General features: G+C 38.0%; 1 pseudogene; it reads left to right on the forward strand.

The window, feature by feature from the left end:
* The window catches only part of LOC120515186, a 125,463-nt pseudogene that overhangs the window by 47,729 nt on the left and 55,798 nt on the right, over positions 1-21,936 (forward strand).

Raw genomic sequence — 21,936 nt, forward strand, 5'->3', positions numbered from 1 at the left:
AATAAACAGCTCGTCTTCTTCTTTATCCGAGACCTGACACACTGCATGCACGGGTTTTTTACACTGTCTTCCTTTAGCGGGACATTGACTTTTTCCACCGTGTGCTTTGTTTCCACAGTAGCTGCATTTATGAATATGCTTTTTGCTGCCTTTTCAATTGTGTAATTGGTTTTGTTCAGCTCTTTGGAACTGTTGCTTTTATCTGTGCACTGCGCCAGTTCATGTGAGCCGCTCGGTGTACATGCATCGAAGTTCCCAGTTGTGCTGGTGCCATCTCGTGCTATGTCCATGGCTGTATTTAATGTTACCTTAGTCCTGGCACTTAAAACTTTCTCTCGCAGTTTCGCTGAGTTTGTGCCAAACACCACGCTGACCATCTCATCTTCCTCTGCATAAGCACAGTCCTTAACCCGTGAATATTTAGTGGAGTTTGCTATTGGATTGCCGCTGACGGACGGCCTTATATGGGCAGGCACTAAATTACAAACGCCAGCGCAGCCTGTCTATGAACTTAATTTAAAGTGTAGGTTTACATCGTGCTTTGTTTCCGAAGTAGCAGAACTCATCAATATGGTTGTATATGTCACTCGCTCGCTTCTTATTGTTTCGCTGCCTTCTCAATTATATAATGCATGTTTTCTTCAGCGCTTTTTGAGGTCTTCCTGATTTTCTATGTACTGCGTGATTACGTGGGAGGCGTGATGATGTCACACGAAACTCCCCGGCGTTCAAGCTCATCTCCATTACAGTAAATGGAAAAACAGCTTCCAGTTATGACCATTACGCGTAGAATTTCGAAATGAAACCTGCCCAACTTTTGTAAGGAAGCTGTAAGGAATGAACCTGCCAAATTTCAGCCTTCCACCCACACGGGAAGTTGGAGAATTAGTGATGGTGATGAGTGAGTGAGTGAGTGAGGGCTTTGCCTTTTATTTGTATAGATATATATATATACACATACATACATATACTTGTGTGTATGTTTGTATGTGTCTATATGTGTGTGTATAGCTTTGGTCACTGAGTGCAAGGGAAAAATAATAAAATATAGTCTATAAGTTATTAAACAGTAAAACATTAACGTTTTAAAAGTACAGGTACATTGAGCACTACTGGAGTGGTTTGGGTAAACTACATTTTAAAGACTGTGTAACACAACAGGTAAGTAACTAACAGCAGCTAAAATGTATATGGATCATCTCTCGGTAGTAGATCCCTTTTGAAAGGCGCTACACGACGGCTGTGGTATAGAAATTACATTTTCTATGTGAACGTTCAAATTTGTGCCTCTGGTAATGTGCCTTACCGGCATTTAAAGAAAATTAGTTTTGTGTCCTCTGCAGTGTTAAGAGAGAAAGGCTTTGGTTTGGGATAAAAGGAAAAAGGTGTAAAGAAAGGAAAGTTGCCTTTTTCTTTTATATAGTATAGAGAGATGTGTTCGCTGGCGTTATGATCGCCTTTTGGGGACAGTCGCGGTGGGTCTTGTGTAGACTGGTGAGGCGTCCCCGCCATTAATCGGCTGTGATGGCACTGTCAGTCCTCCACTTCGTGTGCGTGTCTTCATAATCCGAGGTGAGGACCTCATAATCGTATACGTGCAAAAGAAAGTGTGAATCGCCTTAATATTATTTTGCCGTGGTGTAGAAAAGGGGTCCGTGTTTGCACTTGTCTGGGCTATATAGCGCAGGGGAGGATGAAAAAATTAAAAGTGCTCACTTTGACTTAAGGCAGAAGCGGAGTCAGTGTCTCAAAGGCTGGCACAGCTATGCAAGCGCGCTGGCTGCTCGACTTTTGCTGGGCAGGAGACCACAGTTTTTGCAGACACTTTCATGATATCAAAAGTCTCAGCGCTCTTTGGAGGTCATTCATATATTATATATATATCAAAATACCCCGCCGCAGCGGAGAAGTAGTGTGTTAAAGAAGTAATGAAAAGAAAAGGAAACATTTTAATAATAACGTAACATGATTGACATTGTCATGAGTGTTGCTGTCATATATATGCCTGCCTAAATAAGTCACCCTCGCTTTGCTCTTACTTTATTTACCGTTCATTTAATCATGGCTAATGGCGGAAAAATTATAAAATGGAAGGAGGATGGCTTTACCAAAACAATTATTGATGGCGAATCGATTATTCATAAAGCTTGAATTGGTGATCTGTTTTTCTGTGTTAACCTCATATTTTTCATACTTCTTCTCAAACTAAGGTGGTGCGAGGGTAAAATGAATCGGGATGCGCTGATCAATGTAATCGGTGTACCAGGAAATCATGCATTGACAAAAGCTCCCTTTGCTTGTAATGCAAAGTGTGATTAAATGCATTATTTTTTTAACGTTATGGAGCACGTGCATCGAAGCTTCTCAGCTGTGCTTGTGCTAAGAAAAGGAAAGATTTTAAAAATAACGTAACACGATTGTCAATGTAACCTTTTGTAAGTAGTGCCTGGAGGATTCAGTGTGGAGAAACTCTAGAGACAGCGTGTGTATTAACTTGTGGATTTTTCTGTGAGTATTTGGTGGCAGTCTGACGAAGTTGCTTCGGAAGACGGCGTTAGCCGCGGAGCTCAGCTCAGAGCGAAATGAGATGAATGGGAGGGAGATGATGACGTGACTCCCCCACCCGCCTTAACTGTCAATCCCCACAAACACAGTCTCGAATTTGCATAAGCACACCCCTTCACCTACAATTTTAGCTTAGTTACAAAGTGATCAAAACTCTCGTTTATATCCTGCGTCCTCTCATTAAACTTGTATCCCCATTACCTGTGGGCATGTGAAACGCCAGCGTAGCCTGTCTATGAACTTAATTTAAAGTTTAGGTTTACACCTTGCTTTCTTTGCGAGGTAGCAGCACTCATGAATATGGTAGTATATGTCACTCGCTCGCTTCTTATTGTTTTGCTGCCTTCTCAATTATATAATGCATGTTTTCTTAAGTGCTTTTTGGAGGTCTTCCTGGTTTTCTACGCACTGCGTTGACAGTCAGTTCACGTGATTACGTGGGAGGCGTGATGTGACACGAAACTCCGCCCCCCTACGTCATTCCAGCTCAACTCCATTACAGTTAATGGAGAAAAATACCTTCCAGTTATGACCATTAGGCGTAGAATTTCGAAATGAAACCTGCCCAACTTTTGTAAGTAAGCTGTAAGGAATGAGCCTGCCAAATTTCAGCCTTCTACCACACGGGAAGTTGGAGAATTAGTGATGAGTGAGTGAGTGAGTGAGTGAGTGAGTGAGGGCTTTGCCTTTTATTAGTATAGATATATATATCTACACATACATACCTATACTTGTGTGTATGTTTGTATGTGTCTATATGTGTGTGTATAGCTTTGGTCACTGAGTGCAAGGGAAAAATAATAAAATATAGTGTATAAGTTATTAAACAGTAAAACATTAACGTTTTAAAAAGTACAGGTACATTGAGCACAACACGGGAAGTTGGAGAATTAGTGATGAGTCAGTGAGTGAGGGCTTTGCCTTTTATTAGTATATATATATATATATATATATAGATATATATATATAGATATAGATATGAGAACAACACTCATATCAATGACAAAACAATTACATTAACAATCATGTTACGTTATTTTAAAAATTTTTGCTTTTCTTTTTCATACTTCTTTTAACACACTACTTCTCCGCTGCGAAGCGCGGGTATTCTGCTTGTAATTTACTAAAATATTTTTAGTTTTCGTTTTTGAATGAATATTCTTGCCGTTAGTCTTTAACCTTTGTAGGTTTAACTCTAAAACAGAATTTGCGGTGACAGAGCAAGCTGAATACAGGTGTGTAAAGCGTGTGAAATAGAAAGCAATTCACGTGCTGCCTTTATTTGCGCTTGTTGTGTATCAAGATGTAATTGAAACGGCTGAAATCAGAATGTGCTGGTCAACAAAACATTTTACCATATGGACAGAAAAATCACAAGTGGGTAACGTTTCAGTTTATTTCTCACGTGACTGCTTTTTGTCGACAGCAATTCACCTGCCACTTCGCACAGGAGAAATTGTGTTTACTTTCTCATATACAAGGTATAGAAAAAGTAAAATAATCATGAAAACATTCAACCTCGATATTTTGATGAATCTTGACGTTATAGACCTACCAGAGTCCAAAAATACCGTTTTTTTTAAATGGTATGTGTGTGCAAGTGTGTCTGTGTGTATATAAACACAATAACTCATAAACGCAACTAGATAGATGGATGAAATTCGGCATGTGGTTGTTACACTACAATTGTAGATGTGTATTTGGGCCAAATACATCACCCGGAAGTGGTACTTTACCTGAACACATTTTTTTTATTCATGCAGCTGCAGAGTCCGATTTATTCAACTTTACTTTTATAATAATTGTTCAATATATTATTAATTTGATTTGATTTGTTGTTGACGATTCCTTAACGTACATAATATAAAAATATAATAATTTTCTTGTGGTTTACACCTCAAATATCCATCCCCATATCCAAGTATACAAGAAAGTATACGGGCGACCACTCCTGGTTTTTTAAAATAAAACGGCATTGATTGAGCGACTAACTAGGTCATCATACAAGATCAGCATATTGTTGCTGACCAATCACTTTTGCTTTTAAAACATTGTTTAACAATGAAGCGACACAAACAAAGGTAGGTAGGCTAAGAGAGTCTGCCAAGTGATGAAAAACTAAACATACTATGGGGTTTTATGTATTTATTCTATATTTATTCATTTATCTTTTTTAGTTCATATTCTCAACTCAAAATACCTGATATTGTGAAAGTAATCCATTAGCACAATTATATTTTAAAATATTTGTCTTCCTTTTTTCATGTTTCTCTCTGTCTGTCAATATAGATAGTTGAAATATCATATTCTTTTTGTTCTTAACATCAACCTCATTGCATACCGGGATTTTTCCTGCCTTGCATCCAAACCTGCTGCAGTAGGCTCCAGGTTTCCTAAAATCCTGCTCTGGATAAACAGGTTTAGATAATGTATATATTGTTCTTACTCTCAGATGCTATCTCTGTCGTTTTATGCCAATCCGTACTCCTATTACCTGCTCTTGCTCTGCTCATTATGGGTTTACTGTCCTTTATGTTGGGCTATTCAAGTCTCACTGCCCCTAACCTTCACACTGCATGTTTGCTGTTATTTGTTTCCCTCAATAATACTAGGTGGGGTCTGCACACTGATTCAAGTCTAAGAGTCCTGTTCTTCCTAAGCCCCCGTGATTTTCATGAGAAAATATTTTAAAACTTATAAAATTGTTCATATTCACTATTTGGTTTGGATTATGCTTGTTTTTATCAGACAAAATCAAAACCTGTTTGTAAACCATGTAGTGCAGTAAGCTTCCACTAACATTAAACTCGTGTCCAAACCTTAAGTGTACAGTTCTGTCTGATTGTGAGACAAAACTAAACTCCGTAGGAGCTCCATGTCATAATTACTAAAACTGAAACTAATAGATATAAAAATAAAATAGAAATGTCTTTGAGAAATAAAAACTAAACTAAAACTAAAAATACACGATGAAGGAAAACTAAAACTAAACTGAATTTCCAAGTAAGGTCAGAAAAAATATAGAAATAAAAACTAATATAAAAAGGCAAAACTATAATAACCTTGACTGGGAGACTAGTCAGGATAAAGGTAAAGGTGACTGCAGTAATGTACAGAGACATCCTGGATGAAAACCTGCTCCAGAGCGCTCCTGACCTCAGACTGGGTTGACGGTTCATCTTTAAGCAGGACAACGACCCTAAGCACATAGCCATGATATCAAAGGAGTGGCTTCAGGACAACTCTGTGAATGTCCTCGAGTGGCCCAGCCAGAGCCCAGACTTAAATCCGATTGAACATCTCTGGAGAGATTTTAAAATGGCTGTGCACCGATGCTTCCCATCCAACCTAATGGAACTTGAGAGGTGCTGCAAAGAGGAATGGGCGAAACTGGCCAAGGATTGGTGTGCCAAGCTTGTGGCATCATATTCAAAAAGACTTGAGGCTGTAATTGCTGCCAAAGGTGCATTGACAAAGTATTGAGGAAAGGCTGTGAATACTTATATACATGTGATTTCTCAGTTTTTTTATTTTTAATACATTTGCAAAAACCTCAAGTAAACTTTTTTCATGTTGTCATTATGGGGTGTTGTGTGTAGAATTCTAAGGAAAAAAATGAATTTAATCCATTTTGGAATAAGGCTGTAACATAACAAAATGTGGAAAAGGTGATGTGCTGTGAATACTTTGAATACTTTCCAGATGCACTGTAATTCTCCTAAAGTAAAGTCCTACTGTCTACCACACTACTTGGTAGCTTATTCCATATGTCTATGGTTCTCTGTGGAAAGAAAAACTTACTACTCTTTCTATTAAATTTACCCTTAACAAGTTTTCAACTGTGTCCCTGTGTTCTTGATGAACTCATTTTTAAATAACAGTCTCGATCCACTGTACTAATTCCCTTCATAATTTTAAATACTTCAGTCATGTCTCCTCTTAATTTGGCTTAAACTGAAAAGACTCAGGTGTTTTAACTCTTTCCTCATAATGTATCCCCTATAGCCCTGGAATCAGCCTAGTCACTCTTTTGTGAAATTTTTCTAGCACTTCTGTGTCATTTTTGTAATCTGGTGACCACAATTGCACACTGTACTCAAGATGAGGCATCACCAATGCATTATAAAGCTTGAGCATAATCTTATTGGACTTGTACTCTACACATCATGCTATATAACCTAACATTATGTTTGCCTTCTTAATGACTTCTGAACACAGTTGGTAAGTTGATAGCATAGAGTCCACTACAACTCCTAAATACTTCTGAATAAGGTATACTTTGGATTTTCAGGCCTCCCATTGTGTATTCAAACCTAGCATTTTTACTTCCTACAAATAATATTTTACATATCCTTACATTAAATTTTATCTGCCACAAATCTGATTAAGTCTTTGTGCTGTCCATGTCCCTCTGTAACATTCAAGATTCTAGATTATACAGTGGTGTGAAAAACTATTTGCCCCCTTCCTGATTTCTTATTCTTTTGCATGTTTGTCACACAAAATGTTTCTGATTATCAAACACATTTAACCATTAGTCAAATATAACACAAGTAAACACAAAATGCAGTTTTTAAATGATGATTTTTATTATTTAGGGAGAAAAAAAAATCCAAACCTACATGGCCCTGTGTGAAAAAGTAATTGCCCCCTGAACATAATAACTGGTTGGGCCACCCTTCGCAGCAATAACTGCAATCAAGCATTTGCGATAACTTGCAATGAGTCTTTTACAGCGCTCTGGAGGAATTTTGGCCTGTTGCAGCACCCAAGATCGCTTCAGCTTGAGTTGACGAACAGATGGCCGGACATTCTCCTTCAGGATTTTTTGGTAGACAGTAGAATTCATGGTTCCATCTATCACAGCAAGCCTTCCAGGTCCTGAAGCAGCAAAACAACCCCAGACCATCACACTACCACCACCATATTTTACTGTTGGTATGATGTTCTTTTTCTGAAATGCTGTGTTCCTTTTACGCCAGATGTAACGGGACATTTGCCTTCCAAAAAGTTCAACTTTTGTCTCATCAATCCACAAGGTATTTTCCCAAAAGTCTTGGCAATCATTGACATGTTTCTTAGCAAAATTGAGACGGGCCCTAATGTTCTTTTTGCTTAACAGTGGTTTGTGTCGTTTTTGCCCAGTCTCTTTCTTATGGTGGAGTCGTGAACACTGACCTTAATTGAGGCAAGTGAGGCCTGCAGTTCTTTAGACGTTGTCCTGGGGTCTTTTGTGACCTCTCGGATGAGTCGTCTCTGCGCTCTTGGGGTAATTTTGGTTGGCGGCCACTCCTGGGAAGGTTCACCACTGTTCCATGTTTTTGCCATTTGTGGATAATGGCTCTCACTGTGGTTCGCTGGAGTCCCAAAGCTTTAGAAATGGCATTATAACCTTTACCAGACTGATAGATCTCAATTACTTCTGTTCTCATTTGTTCCTGAATTTCCTTGGATCTTGGCATGATGTCTAGCTTTTGAGGTGCTTTTGGTCTACTTCTCTGTGTCAGGCAGCTCATATTTAAGTGATTTCTTGATTGAAACAGGTGTGGCAGTAATCAGGCCTGGGGGTGGCTACGGAAATTGAACTCAGGTATGATTCACCACAGTTAGGTTATTTTTTAACAAGGGGGCAATTACTTTTTCACACAGGGCCATGTAGGTTTGGATTTTTCTCCCTAAATAATAAAAACCATCATTTAAAAACTGCATTTTGTGTTTACTTGTGTTATATTTGACTAATGGTTAAATGTGTTTGATGATCAGAAACATTTTGTGTGACAAACATGCAAAAGAATAAGAAATCAGGAAGGGGGCAAATAGTTTTTCACACCACTTTATGCCAATCCATGTACCTTGATATCATCTGCAAACTTAACCACTGTGTTACTTCTATTCCTATCCACATTATCTGTTGTAAAAAAAAAAAAAAAATCCTGTTGAAGGGAATGACTAGGAGACGATACGTGATCTTCACGTTAAGATCACAGAAGACAAATAAAAGACAAATAAAAGACCCGCAAGACAAAATAGAATGGCCACAGAGCGTCTCACGGTGATATAGAACATGAGATTCTTGCAAGACACGCCCTACTTACAAGAAATATCAGAGCATGGCCAGCAAAAAAAATCAGTAGTGTAAAGGCATGCAGCGCATACAGATACAGCGGCCTGCATATAAAGCGTATAAAGGACATTAAATATACATAAATGAAACGTCGACGACTAAAAGATTGCATTAGTGCAAACAAAAGGAAATTAATTATCAGGACCAGGTGTAGATGAAAAAATAGCAGGACAAAGCGAGGTCAGAAATAAAAGGCAAAGAGCAGAAAGCAGTCTATTTGCATTCGCATCATTCAGTGCACAAAACGTAGATTTACACAATAATGGACCATACGCTATGAGAATCTGTGGTCCCACAACAGTTAAAGCAACAACAAGTTTAATTTCAAAGAAAACACAATTCAGTCAGGTGTATATTTATGATCCTGGAGAAGCACAACACAAGCAGCAGAGACACGAAGTGGCAAAAATGGACAGCAGCTGTACAGCCCTTAAAATGATCAAAGGGCAGCGTGACAGCAGCTGCCCCTCCCTTCACAACGCGAGCAGCGTTATACGTCCTGCAAGAAAGAGATTTAACCATGCCCGTGGCTGGAAATAAACGACAATTATTGTTTTTACAATGTCATGCGAGACAAAGGTAGTCAGCCATCATTTAAAACAAGTCCACGGACATCTAACCTAGCAGTTGTTGGATTGCTTTTGGCAGACACACATCATATGCTCGCAAGCACCAAAAAGACAACAGATGATCCGACGGCATATCCTTAGCATGCGTTCAGCCGCACCCCCCCTTCACAACGTGAGCAGCATTATACGTCTGGTGAGAAAGAGATGTAACCACACGCAGGGCCGGAAATAAAGGACAAGTATTGTTTTTACAAACGTTTTTAAAGTAAAAGTGAAAATAATGCATATGTAACAATTCCCATGAAAATGACAATCTCTTTAAATTGTACATCCGGTAAACCAAACACGAGGGTGAGAAAGCGAAGCGAGCAGGGGGTGGAGCCCCCTAGTTCATATATATATATATATATATATAAAAAAATATATATATTAAAAACAACAGCGACCCTAGCATTGACCCCTGAGGGACACCACTCTTAACATCGGCCAATTCAGATAGGGTTTATAACTCTCTGCTTCCTGTGCCTGATCCAATTCTGCATCCATCAACACGCCACACCCTAAACCTCCACTTCTTTTAGTTTGATGCCCAACCTCTCATGTGGCACCTTATCAAATGCTTTCTGAATGTTCAGATAAATAATATCATATGCTCCAGTTTGATCATACCCTTTTGTTGCTTCCTCGTAGAATTCCACCATGTTGGTAAACATGACCTGACTGTTCAGTAAAACTTATGTTCTTGCCATGTATTACTCAATCTTATCCTTAATACTAGAATTATTAGAGCCTACAAAAAAACTCATAGATCCTGCCCACCTTAAATCCATTCACTCCTCTCCGTCAGTGTCTTTTGTCCTGTAAATGTGCCGATCAAGACAAGTAGCAAGCAGCCTGCTATTCCATCCCCCCACCGCTGCAGAACGTGCACAGAGTTCTTCCAGCTCATGCCTTGATTATCTGGGAGTGAAGTGCTGGAGTTTTAGAGTGGAAATAATAGATCGTTATTTGGAACACATGCATTTCATGTGTGTTCCGTTTCTACAATAATCTGTGTAAACACATTGTTAAAACAGAAACATTTTTCATATTTTAGTAGTAAATGACAAAATGTGGGCATAAAGTATATCATGTGTGAAGCCTGAAGTCCAACGATCAAATAAACATTTTCACAAAAGGTTCAAGGATAAGACAACAGCTTCCATGGCGTAGCGGTAAGATGAGCTGCTCTTATTGTTAATATTATACAGTACACACATACATTTGGTTTGTGTCTATAATAAATGTTGAACATTTATAGTACTTATGAAAGTTACCTTTTTTTTTTTTTTTCTTTTCACTTTTATTCTCTCGGTTACGATCACGATAAATACTACTGCCCTAGGAATCTGATGCTGTTAGTTTTTATTTGAAACTGGGAATAAATGTAGATGTGATTGGTGTTTTGAGGCAATGGAACTGAACATTCTCTGATCTGGAGGGATAAAAGCTGACACACAAATGCTGGTGAATCTGCCTTCTTTGTATCTCACTGTCACTTGAATTTTTTTTTTATTCAGTTGTATTGAGTGTTCCTGCCCACGCTGAATTAGTATGTGCCTTATGGTCTATGATGTCAAAGCCGCACTGACAAAAAAAAGAGACATAGGTATATATGATATTTGGCATAACTCATTTTATGACCTGTATAGTGCATTTTGGAAAACATTGTGGCACGGATGCAACATTATTCATATTATTCATATTCATTTGCCTAACATCTTGTGTGTAATCAGTGACCGCGTGTTTCCCCATAATCCCCTTCCACCCCCCCAATTTTGCCAGTTACCACATGTTGCTGTATGGTGGTGTTTCTTTTGTACTCCAGGACATGCAGAGGAAAGAACAGTACAGAGAGGTCAGTTCAGCGCTGTATGCAATCATCAGATTCAAATGTTAATAGTTCACACACGTAAGGACTGTCCTTCCTACATTTACAAATGTACCTGTTGCAATGTACACACATCTCTCTATGCTTTGGTTCCTATTACACACCTGAAAGAAAGAGACAATATATGTGACATTCTGAAGAAATCATTTTATGACCTGAATAGTACCAATCAGAAAACAGATACGCTATCTTTAATGTTACTCATTTTACTTATGTATGTAAACACTTAGAATTTACATTACTATGCACTTGTATTTTTACACTATCGTTTGTTCTTTCATGTGCAGTTCTAAAACTGGCCTGTCCTAAGCTCCTACCCCATACCCTTTTTTAAATAGTCCTCAACTACCTACTCATATGCCTCCACAACATATTGGTGCCCCTCCATTTCAGATGTAACCCATCATGGCAGAACAGATCCCATCTGTTCAAAAACTACTGCCTTGCTCATCCTCACTCTGAGTCAACACAACCGAGTCTTCCTCTGTTACTACAGCTGCAATGGCAGAGCTGCAAAGGGTAAAGCGGACGGAGAGCCCTTTCCTTCCATGGCAGATGGGCACTCCATCATTTTACTATGGTTTGTCACGGATTTTCCTTTGACCATATTTTGATGCTTTCAAGCATGTTGTTTAAAGTGTTGCTAGTTGTTGAATCTATATTTCCTCCTACTTCAATTTGTATCAAACATCACATGATTTCTTATTCAACGTACAAAACTGCTGCTGTAACCCTGCTGTCGTCTTCTCCCCTTAAGGATATGTTGTTGGTACTGTTCCCATGAACATCAACACCCTCACTGTCTACTCCTGCCAATTTTCATGGTGCCTTCTTTACACTTTTATTTGTTCACCTTCATTTTCTTGCTCATCGTGAGTCGATGTCCAATTCATCTTTACTGTTTTTTTTTTTAACAAATGCCATCTACTTTCATAACCTAAACATCTGATTTCATCTCATAAAGCAAAAATTATTCATGACCATCCATCCTAAAATATATAGTAATATTTAGACTATCATCCATTTGGTTAATCACCATCATTTAGAACAGTTTTATTGCTGGAGATTTGTATCCCAGTGGGATATACATTTATTTTTTAAACAAGTCATCCATGATGTGTGAATTCTCTTTTTTGAACTGAATTTTTTTGAAGAAACTTGGTTCATTTGACAGAATGGCTTTATAAGCTGGAGTTGCCAAAAGATACACCTGCAAAAATAAGTCATTAACTAAACAAATATTTCCACAAGATCAACACCATATTGTCAAGGCAATAAAAAAACATACAGTCAACTCACCTCTCTGAGAGGCAGACATAATATTCTCATATCTTATTACTTCTTCCATGGCCAACACTCCACTCTCTAAAGGAATAAAGTCCTGTGAAATAAGTTTAACTTCATGCTAGGCCATTTTCTGCAGTACTTAGAAAGAAAAGTAAAATTGCTATTGAAAATAAGAAAGGATAAAAAGAGTAGTCTGAAAAACCACCTTGTACCTCAGTTTTCACTTTCACTTACCACCCCACTGCCTCTTCTATCAGCACAAATTCCCAACATGCACAGTAACAGCAAAACAGGAAGTAAAAAGATAAACTTATTACTATATATACTCGCAGGTAAGTCAGAACTTGATTTTACCATATAATTTCTGGTATTTTATAATGTCGGTCATATAAGTCAAATGTGGAAAACTCACGCTCTTGGCCCAAGAGATTATGATATGCTAACGTCCACCTGAGAGAGTAACCACGGAGCACACTGCCTTTTTTTTTCCTATGTATTGTGCCTATGTGACCACACAGTAATACCCAAATTATTCCAAAGCAACATTTGCACTGTTTTGTGTGGTTTTTTGTATCTCACACCGATATGCACCTTTATCGTAAGAGCATCTATGATGGAGCATTTGATCAGAAGAAAATATGAAGCTGGTTTTGAATTAAAAGTCGTTGAAGTGGCGAAAGAAATTAGTAAATGCACTGCTGCAACAAAATTCGATGTGTCTGAGAAACTGAAGAGAGATTGGAGGAGGCAAGAAGATTTTCTTGCATTCTGAATGGGAGTATAAGTTGGGGTCTGATTTTATGATCGATTTTTCAGGTTTCAAGACCCGACTTTTACGCGAGTATATACGTTAAGTGTAAGTATACATTACAAAAAACAAGAAAAAATTTACTTGAATAAATATAAAAAAGCAGTCATAGTCGCTTTAAAGACCTATTTCTGTAAATATAAAGGAGCCTCAGTTACGTTTCTTGACACATTTCTACTGAAAAATAAAATGTCTAAAATTCCTCAATGTGTAAAAGAAAGGATATGCAGTATTGTTTCAAAAGGCCATCAATTTCGTCTCCATTCTCTACTCCTTTACTACCTCCAAGGGGTCCAGAGTGCTACCCATATCTAAGCCTGCCTTTTTAATTAGCTTGATGATTCTGTGGGCCTTTCTTAATATGATGTTGCAGACCCATGAAACCACAGCATAGAAAATGACACTAGTCATCAATGCCATAGAGTTGTAAATTATGTAATGGAGTCATTACCCACATTTAATGAATGCAGTCTGCTGTTCCCTTTCTTATATAGTTCCTGTGTTCTGAGACTAGACTAGCTTGTCATTGATATACATCATGTCATGTCACAGGGATTTACCTTGGATTTTATACTAATCAGATGTATTGACGATGGAGATGAGACAGAGTATAGGAGTCAGGTAGAAAATTGTGTTTCTTTGTGCAAAGAAAGATGCTCAACATCAGCAAAACAAAGGAAGTGGTTATTGACATCTACACCCCGTTCACTACTCAAGAACCTTAGAAATTGGTCCTGTTTTACTTAAGGGCTACTTTAGTTAATTTCAAGATCTGCAGCAGTAATTAAGATTAAAAATATTTTTACTCACCTTCACATTTTTCTAATGAGTTTTGATGAAAAGACTTTACGAGATTTGCTAGGGCAATTTTTTTTTATCCTAGAAGTCCTTTAGGCTAGTGTTTCCAAAACACTGGGTTAGGTTGCAGGCTGCTACCATTAGGTCGTGAGTTGGCATTGTTTATAATGGTAGTGGGTCATGGTGAGTTGTAACTTTGACAGTTACACTTGGTCTACCACCTAATCCCCCATCTTTGTCAATCATACTTTGTTGATCATGGCTTCGGCAAAGGAGAATGTCTCTTACGATTGTGTTTGATTCACAATGTGGGGGATCTCTCCACCTGATAATTGCACTTGATTCACCAAGGAAGGCCAAGCACCCCATCCCCTCACCCTCTGGGTGGGTCGCAAATAGTCTTACGTGGGAGAAAGTGTGTTGTGACACCAGAAAGGTTGAGAAATACTGCTATGGCCACCAAAACCTTAGCAATAAATTTTCATTTTGGCTTGATTTACCCAGTGGGTTGTTTTGGGCTTGATCTCTTCTCTGTCTATGGAATCGTTAAATTAAATATTGAATTATTAAAAGATAAAAATGAAAATGTATACATACAGGCATTGCTTGGGTGTTCACAGTGAGTCTATTTTGACGTAGTTGTTCAAGGTGTCAGATGCTTTCATAGATCATAGAGCTGAAAACCTAAAAGTGATATCTTCTTTATTTTTTTAAGGGAGATACATTGTCTAAAGCTAAATGGTGTGTGGACTTATAGGTTTTCTTATGTAAATGACAGAGATGGTGAGAGAGAGATCAGAAACAGAGTCAGCAAAGCTGAGGAAGAAAATGTTTTAACACTAGTATTACCAGAGCCTACGAAAAAACTCATAGATCCGGACTACCTTAAATCCATTTTTACCTATCTGCCAGCGTCTTTTGTCATCTAAATGTGCTGATAAAGACAAGCTGCAAGCAGCCAGCTATTCCATCCCCCCACCGACTTAGAATGTGCACAAAATTCTCCCAGCTCATGCCTTGATTTATTATCTGTGAGTGAAGTGGAGTTTTAGAGTGGAAATAATAGATCGTTATTTGGAAAACACGCATTTCATGTGTGTTCTGTTTCTACAGTAATCTGTGTAAACACATTGTTAAAACAGAAACTTTTTCATATTTTAGTAATAAATGTTACAAAATGTAGGCATAAACTAAACTAAAATGTGTGAAGCCTGAAGTCCAAAGATCAAATAAACACTTTCACAAAAGGTTCAAGAACGATACAACAGCTTCCGTGGTGTAACGGTAAGATTTGCTGACTCAGAGCACAGCAGACTTCCCGTGCCTCAGACACCCGAGATCGATTCCCTGCTGGGGAGAAAATGTTTTTTTTTTTTTCTTTTTTAACCTTCGTCGCTCTGCCTGAACTCCCTGTCTATCTACAGTATATAGTAATAATAATAATTTTATTATTATATAGCAGCTTCCCTGTCTGCCTATCATATAGTGCCATTCCTTCCTATCTATCTATATATCTATCCCCTTAGCTGGTTTTTTTTTATATATCTAATATACAGTGCCTTCCCTGATAAATTTTAACCCTTTCATAGCCACTGTTAATTACATCTGCTTCTTTTGTTTTCTATTTTGACACCATTGTTCAGTGTTTTTGTTCTGCTTTAAAAAGTAAATGGGGATGACCAGCATGGAACCCCTAAACTCCTTCACACCAACAGAGCTTTATTTCCTCTGAGCTTCACAAAGGAAATTAAATGAAACTGTTGCTGGGAGTTCAGGTAGATTGAAGAAAGCACAATTATAAACAGAATAAAAAGTCTTCCAAGGCTGTGTACATCCCTTGGGTGGGGTTGCGGGGAAAATGTGGGAGGCAGATTAGAAATACTGGTTTAGGTATATGTGTCTGCATGACTAGCTCTGTGCCCAGGGATGCTAGCAAAGGCATTGACCGACCTACCCCTAGTAACCCGGCACTGGAAGAATTCGGTATGAAAATACATACATGTACAAATTGTTTGCTTATTGTTTCAGAGTGATATAAAGTGTTAGTGTGTGAATATGTATTTCTTTCAAATATAACTGCAACTGCAATACTTGTTTTCAGAGACACATGCAATACTTATTTAGGTGCTAGACTCTAAATGTTTCTGGGGGGGTGCCTTGTGCCAAATAGTATAACTTTGCAGTGCTATGGGATATGGCACAATGATAGCTGACATATTGAAGCACAAAAGAATCTTGATTCATGGGATTATCCAATGTAATGACTATATAGTATTTTGTATCTTATACTGCAAGCTGCTCAGAATAGTTACAGTGAGTGTGCTCCTCTCCAAGTAGTCTCCCAAACATTAATTTAAACAAAAAAGAACATTCTCTTTCATTTAATTTACAATATACAATGTTTAGCAAAATAGTAAGAAAATACTGTAGTAGTATCTTTCTGTGCAGAAAAATAAACAAAATTCTCAAATGTATATAGCAATTCTATTCTAAACATACTGTATCTAATATGAGCTACAATTAAATGCTCAAATCTGAACCAGATGCAGTTAGATCTACAATATTCAGTTCTTATGTAAATTTTCTTAAAAGGTTAGCTAAAATGGTAAAGCATTTACATTTTCGCTGTCATTTTATGTCAAGCCTTACAATAAATCAAGCTGAAATGAATACATAACACTTTTATTTTAGCATCAGGCTTCAGCTGCAAGTTCATATTTTTCGGGTGCTTAAGAGTTTTAAATAATCCAGACATATTCATTGAAATGCGTTATACAATTTTAGAGTTCAGCTTTATTACAATGCAACATAGATTTTATTAATGTGTTAATTATTTTATTTAAAATATATTTTAAACTAATGTGAAATGTTCTGCTGATCGCAGGTACTCCACCATCTACACTATGTTTCCTGTTTTTTCTCTGGTGTTAGACAAGGACGTGAAATCAGAAGTGGCAATGCTATATCCTGAGCTCTACAAGGATCTTTTGAAGGTATGGCAGCAGCCAGGGCTCCATACAATGTGTCCTCTCAGCATTCTATTGCTGATGTACATTTTTCTGTTTTATTAACTCCATCCTTGAATTTTAAGGCATGCCACGTTTCACAAAATACTGCCCACAAACATAATAGCTTTTGCTGTGTAAAGTCTGAAGGTATCCAAATCAGTTAGCCATTAGCTAGATTAATGGCAGAGTGCTGCACCTTGTGTGTTTGAACTGCCCATAAGCCATTGCAAATGTGATGTGTTGCGTCAGCTTCAATCAATTGTAGTTACCGTGTTATTTTCAAATTGTCTTTACTTTTTCATTTAATCTTGTACAAGCAGCATAACAAAACAACATAATGGACATGGCTTTCAGATCCAGTTTCCATCTATTTTTTGTATGAACAGTGGGATTAGGATGGTTACAGTGGTGTGAAAAACTATTTGCCCCCTTCCTGATTTCTTATTCTTTTGCATGTTTGTCACACAAAATGTTTCTGATCATCAAACACATTTAACCATTAGTCAAATATAACACAAGTAAACACAAAATGCAGTTTTTAAATGATGTTTTTTATTATTTAGGGAGAAAAAAATCCAAACCTACATGGCCCTGTGTGAAAAAGTAATTGCCCCCTGAACCTAATAACTGGTTGGGCCACCCTTAGCAGCAATAACTGCAATCAAGCATTTGCGATAACTTGCAATGAATCTTTTACAGCGCTCTGGAGGAATTTTGGCCCACTCATCTTTGCAGAATTGTTGTAATTCAGCTTTATTTGAGGGTTTTCTAGCATGAACCTCCTTTTTAAGGTCATGCCATAGCATCTCAATTGGATTCAGGTCAGGACTTTGACTAGGCCACTCCAAAGTCTTCATTTTGTTTTCTTCAGCCATTCAGAGGTGGATTTGCTGGTGTGTTTTGGGTCATTGTCCTGCTGCAGCACCCAAGATCGCTTCAGCTTGAGTTGACGAACAGATGGCGGACATTCTCCTTCAGGAGTTTTTGGTAGACAGTAGAATTCATGGTTCCATCTATCACAGCAAGCCTTCCAGGTCCTGAAGCAGCAAAACAACCCCAGACCATCACACTACCACCACCATATTTTACTGTTGGTATGATGTTCTTTTTCTGAAATGCTGTGTTCCTTTTACGCCAGATGTAACGGGACATTTGCCTTCCAAAAAGTTCAACTTTTGTCTCATCAATCCACAAGGTATTTTCCCAAAAGTCTTGGCAATCATTGAGATGTTTCTTAGCAAAATTGAGACGAGCCCTAATGTTCTTTTGCTTAACGGTGGTTTGCGTCTTGGAAATCTGCCATGCAGGCCGTTTTTGCCAGTCTCTTTCTTATGGTGGGGTCGTGAACACTGACCTTAATTGAGGCAAGTGTGGCCTGCAGTTCTTTAGACGTTGTCCTGGGGTCTTTTGTGACCTCTCGGATGAGTCGTCTCTGCGCTCTTGGCGTAATTTTGGTCGGCCGGCCACTCCTGGGAACGTTCACCACTATTCCATGTTTTTGCCATTTGTGGATAATGGCTCTCACTGTGGTTCGCTGGAGTCCCAAAGCTTTAGAAATGGCTTTATAACCTTTACCAGACTGATAGATCTCGATTACTTCTGTTCTCATTTGTTCCTGAATTTCTTTGGATCTTGGCATGATGTCTAGCTTTTGAGGTGCTTTTGGTCTCCTTCTCTGTGTCAGGCAGCTCCTATTTAAGTGATTTCTTGATTGAAACAGGTGTGGCAGTAATCAGGCCTGGGGGTGGCTACGAAATTGAACTCAGGTGTGATACACCACAGTTAGGTTATTTTTTAACAAGGGGCAATTACTTTTCACACAGGGCCATGTAGGTTTGGATTTTTTCTCCCTAAATAATAAAAACCATCATTTAAAAACTGCATTTTGTGTTTACTTGTGTTATATTTGACTAATGGTTAAATGTGTTTGATGATCAGAAACATTTTGTGTGACAAACATGCAAAAGAATAAGAAATCAGGAAGGGGGCAAATAGTTTTTCACACCACTGTATTTACTCCTTAATGTAAGGATCTATTGAAAACATACATGAAGTAGAAGCAACAGTACTGGTCTGAACTATAATATTATAGGAATTACAGAATGATAGATCAAGGTGAATAAATCCATCATTAAAAACAAACGAAGGTAAAGTAAAAGTGGTACAATGTAAAAAGTAGTGTTCAGGGTCAAAACATAAAATTAGAAGAAAGGTACATGTATAAAATCAATGTGAGTTAAGATTTGCATTGAAGAGATCTAGAGATTTAGTGCTTGGTGTTTGCTACAGACCACCCAATCTTGATATTTCATACAATGCCATATTGTTTAATCAAATGAGAGATGTATGATAAAGAAGGTGTGGGGAAAATGGGGTGTCATAAACATGACAAAAAGAGCCATAAGAAGGTTTGGGCAGCCTCCCGTATATTATCCCTGCCAGCAAAATGGATATTAATAATGTACAGATGTGTACAAACTGAAGTCCACAACAGAACTGACTCGATAGCATAAAGATGGCGGCTTTAAAGGAGAGAGGAAGAAGTGACGTCATCAGTGGGGCCAAAACCGCAAGTGGTGTCATTGAGGCCAGAAGTGACATCATCAGTGGCCCCTGAACCGGAAGTGACATCATCCGGGCCAGACAGGATTTCCCATAACTGGTCTGCAAAGAAGTGAGAAAAAGAGTTTGTACACTCTGCCACTCCCAAGTCTGGCATGGAGTTGTTCACTTTCAGGCCCTTTAGGTTATACCGCTGCCCCGGAGAACAACTAAACCCCGGGTTGCCGCACAATCAGAAAACTGCTGGAGCAAATCTTTCGGGACAACGTGCCCAACGCTCATCGTTTTGTTTGACCCCTCACCACATGTCCCAACTCAGCATTAAACTATAAGCAATACCACAAATAAAGAAGAGGGAAAAATATACACATATATATTTTACATATAGACAAAAAACAAACTAGTACATAACATAGCATCAAAACCACCTTTCCAAGTTTAGGGACAAGATGTTCTTGTTTAAGAAAAAATGGTTTTTCCAAATAGGTTGACTGTCTTAATTGTTCTTGAACAAAATGAAAGCCTCCCGGAATAGGCCGGCCACCGAGCTGATAACAAAAAAATTCAGTCCTACCGGTCCAAAGAATTGTCAGCAAAACCAAAAAAAATCCACCTTCAGAGAAGGGTCTCCCTTGTGTCACCGAGTGAGCAAAAAAAAAAGTTTTTTCCAGCAGGTGTATTTCTTAGCGTTATCTTGTCGCTTCCCTTTGCTCCACCACACAATGTCACTCTCTCCCCCCTTTTCCAGTTTTAAAATCTTCAGCACCAACCGTCCTATCCGTTTTACGACCTCCCCCTTAAAGGTGTATTTACAGTATCCACTTTTCTTGAAATGCACCATAAGGAGGAGCAAACTGCCAATGGGACAATAGCACATGTAGCACCTGCTACAAGGTGCCTCCCATATGCTTGTGTGTGACAGCGGGTTTTCAACTTTACAAATATTGATAGGAAAGCATAATGTGGAAAAAACAGAAAAAGAAAGTAAATTATTGCTTCTTGGAAGCCATGGTCTCCTTGGCTAACTTGTCTCAAATGTGTTTTAACACCTGTCTAGATCTCATCTTTTCTAACAGTAAAAACAGAATGAAAAGGACAGAAATTATATATCCTTTGGGCAACCATGATGTCAAAATGATTACATTTGAAATTAACTATGAAAACAAGTAAATGCATACCAGAACAATGACTTCACAGAAAACAGATTTGTTGAAATGAGGAATCACCTAGAAAATCCAGAAGGGTAAAATAAATACTTGGTAGCTATAAATTATAGATGTTGTCACTTTAGAGATACACTGATTCAGGACTAAAACTATTATAAAACTATTCCAAAAGCAAAATGAAAAAACTAAGGAAATGATCTAAATGGTTAAAAAATATATTATACGAAATATGAGACTAAACTTATAACTCTTCAAGAAAAAAGTAAGACCTAAATGAATACTGGGAAACTGTAGTAATGATTCAAAAGAGCTTTCAACAGATTAAAGAAATACTGAAAAAAAAGAATTACTAGTGAAGTAAAACCAAACCGCACACAGTTCTTCCAGTACTTCAGCATTATAAATAAGTAAATAAATAAAATAAAACATGAAAAGTTTCATCTTATGTTTTACATGATGACACAAAATTAATTCTGTCTGTGCTTTGTGTAATACCACGCAGTGAAGTATGGAGATAGCATTATTGTGTTACACTAGAATTACCAAAGCTTACGAAAAAACTCCGGCCCATCTTAAATCCACTCAAACGTCTCCATTCAGCATCTTTTGTCTTGTAAATGTGTCGATAAGCCCTAGGAGCAAGCAGCCTGCTATCCCATCCTCTCACCACCGCAGAAACTGCAAAAACCTCTCCCAGCTCATGCCTTGTTTATCAGGGAGTGAGGTACCTAGAGCTGTATTGTTGATCACATATCTAAAAGAAACTTATTCCATGTTTTAGTACTAACAACAAAATTTTGACCTGAAGTGTATAATCTAAGACGGAAGTCCAAATATCAAATAAGCACATTTACAAAAGGTACAAATAGAACAAGTGTGCCTTTATTCAAGACTATAACCGGAGAAAACAAAATTGCGTTAGTGTACATCCTTTTAGTGACGGCTTTGGTAGTGTATCAGTTAGACTCCTATTCAAAAGCTTGCCAGTTCGAGTCTTCACGAGTCTCAGAATAAATGTTTTGAACAGTGAGCTGCTCTTATTGTTACTATTATACAATAAAAACATACATTTGATTTGAGTCTGTAACAGTTAGTGTAAATGTATGGTACTTGTAAAGG

Source organism: Polypterus senegalus, chromosome 14, assembly GCF_016835505.1.
Source record: "Polypterus senegalus isolate Bchr_013 chromosome 14, ASM1683550v1, whole genome shotgun sequence".
Classification (NCBI taxonomy): domain Eukaryota; kingdom Metazoa; phylum Chordata; class Cladistia; order Polypteriformes; family Polypteridae; genus Polypterus; species Polypterus senegalus.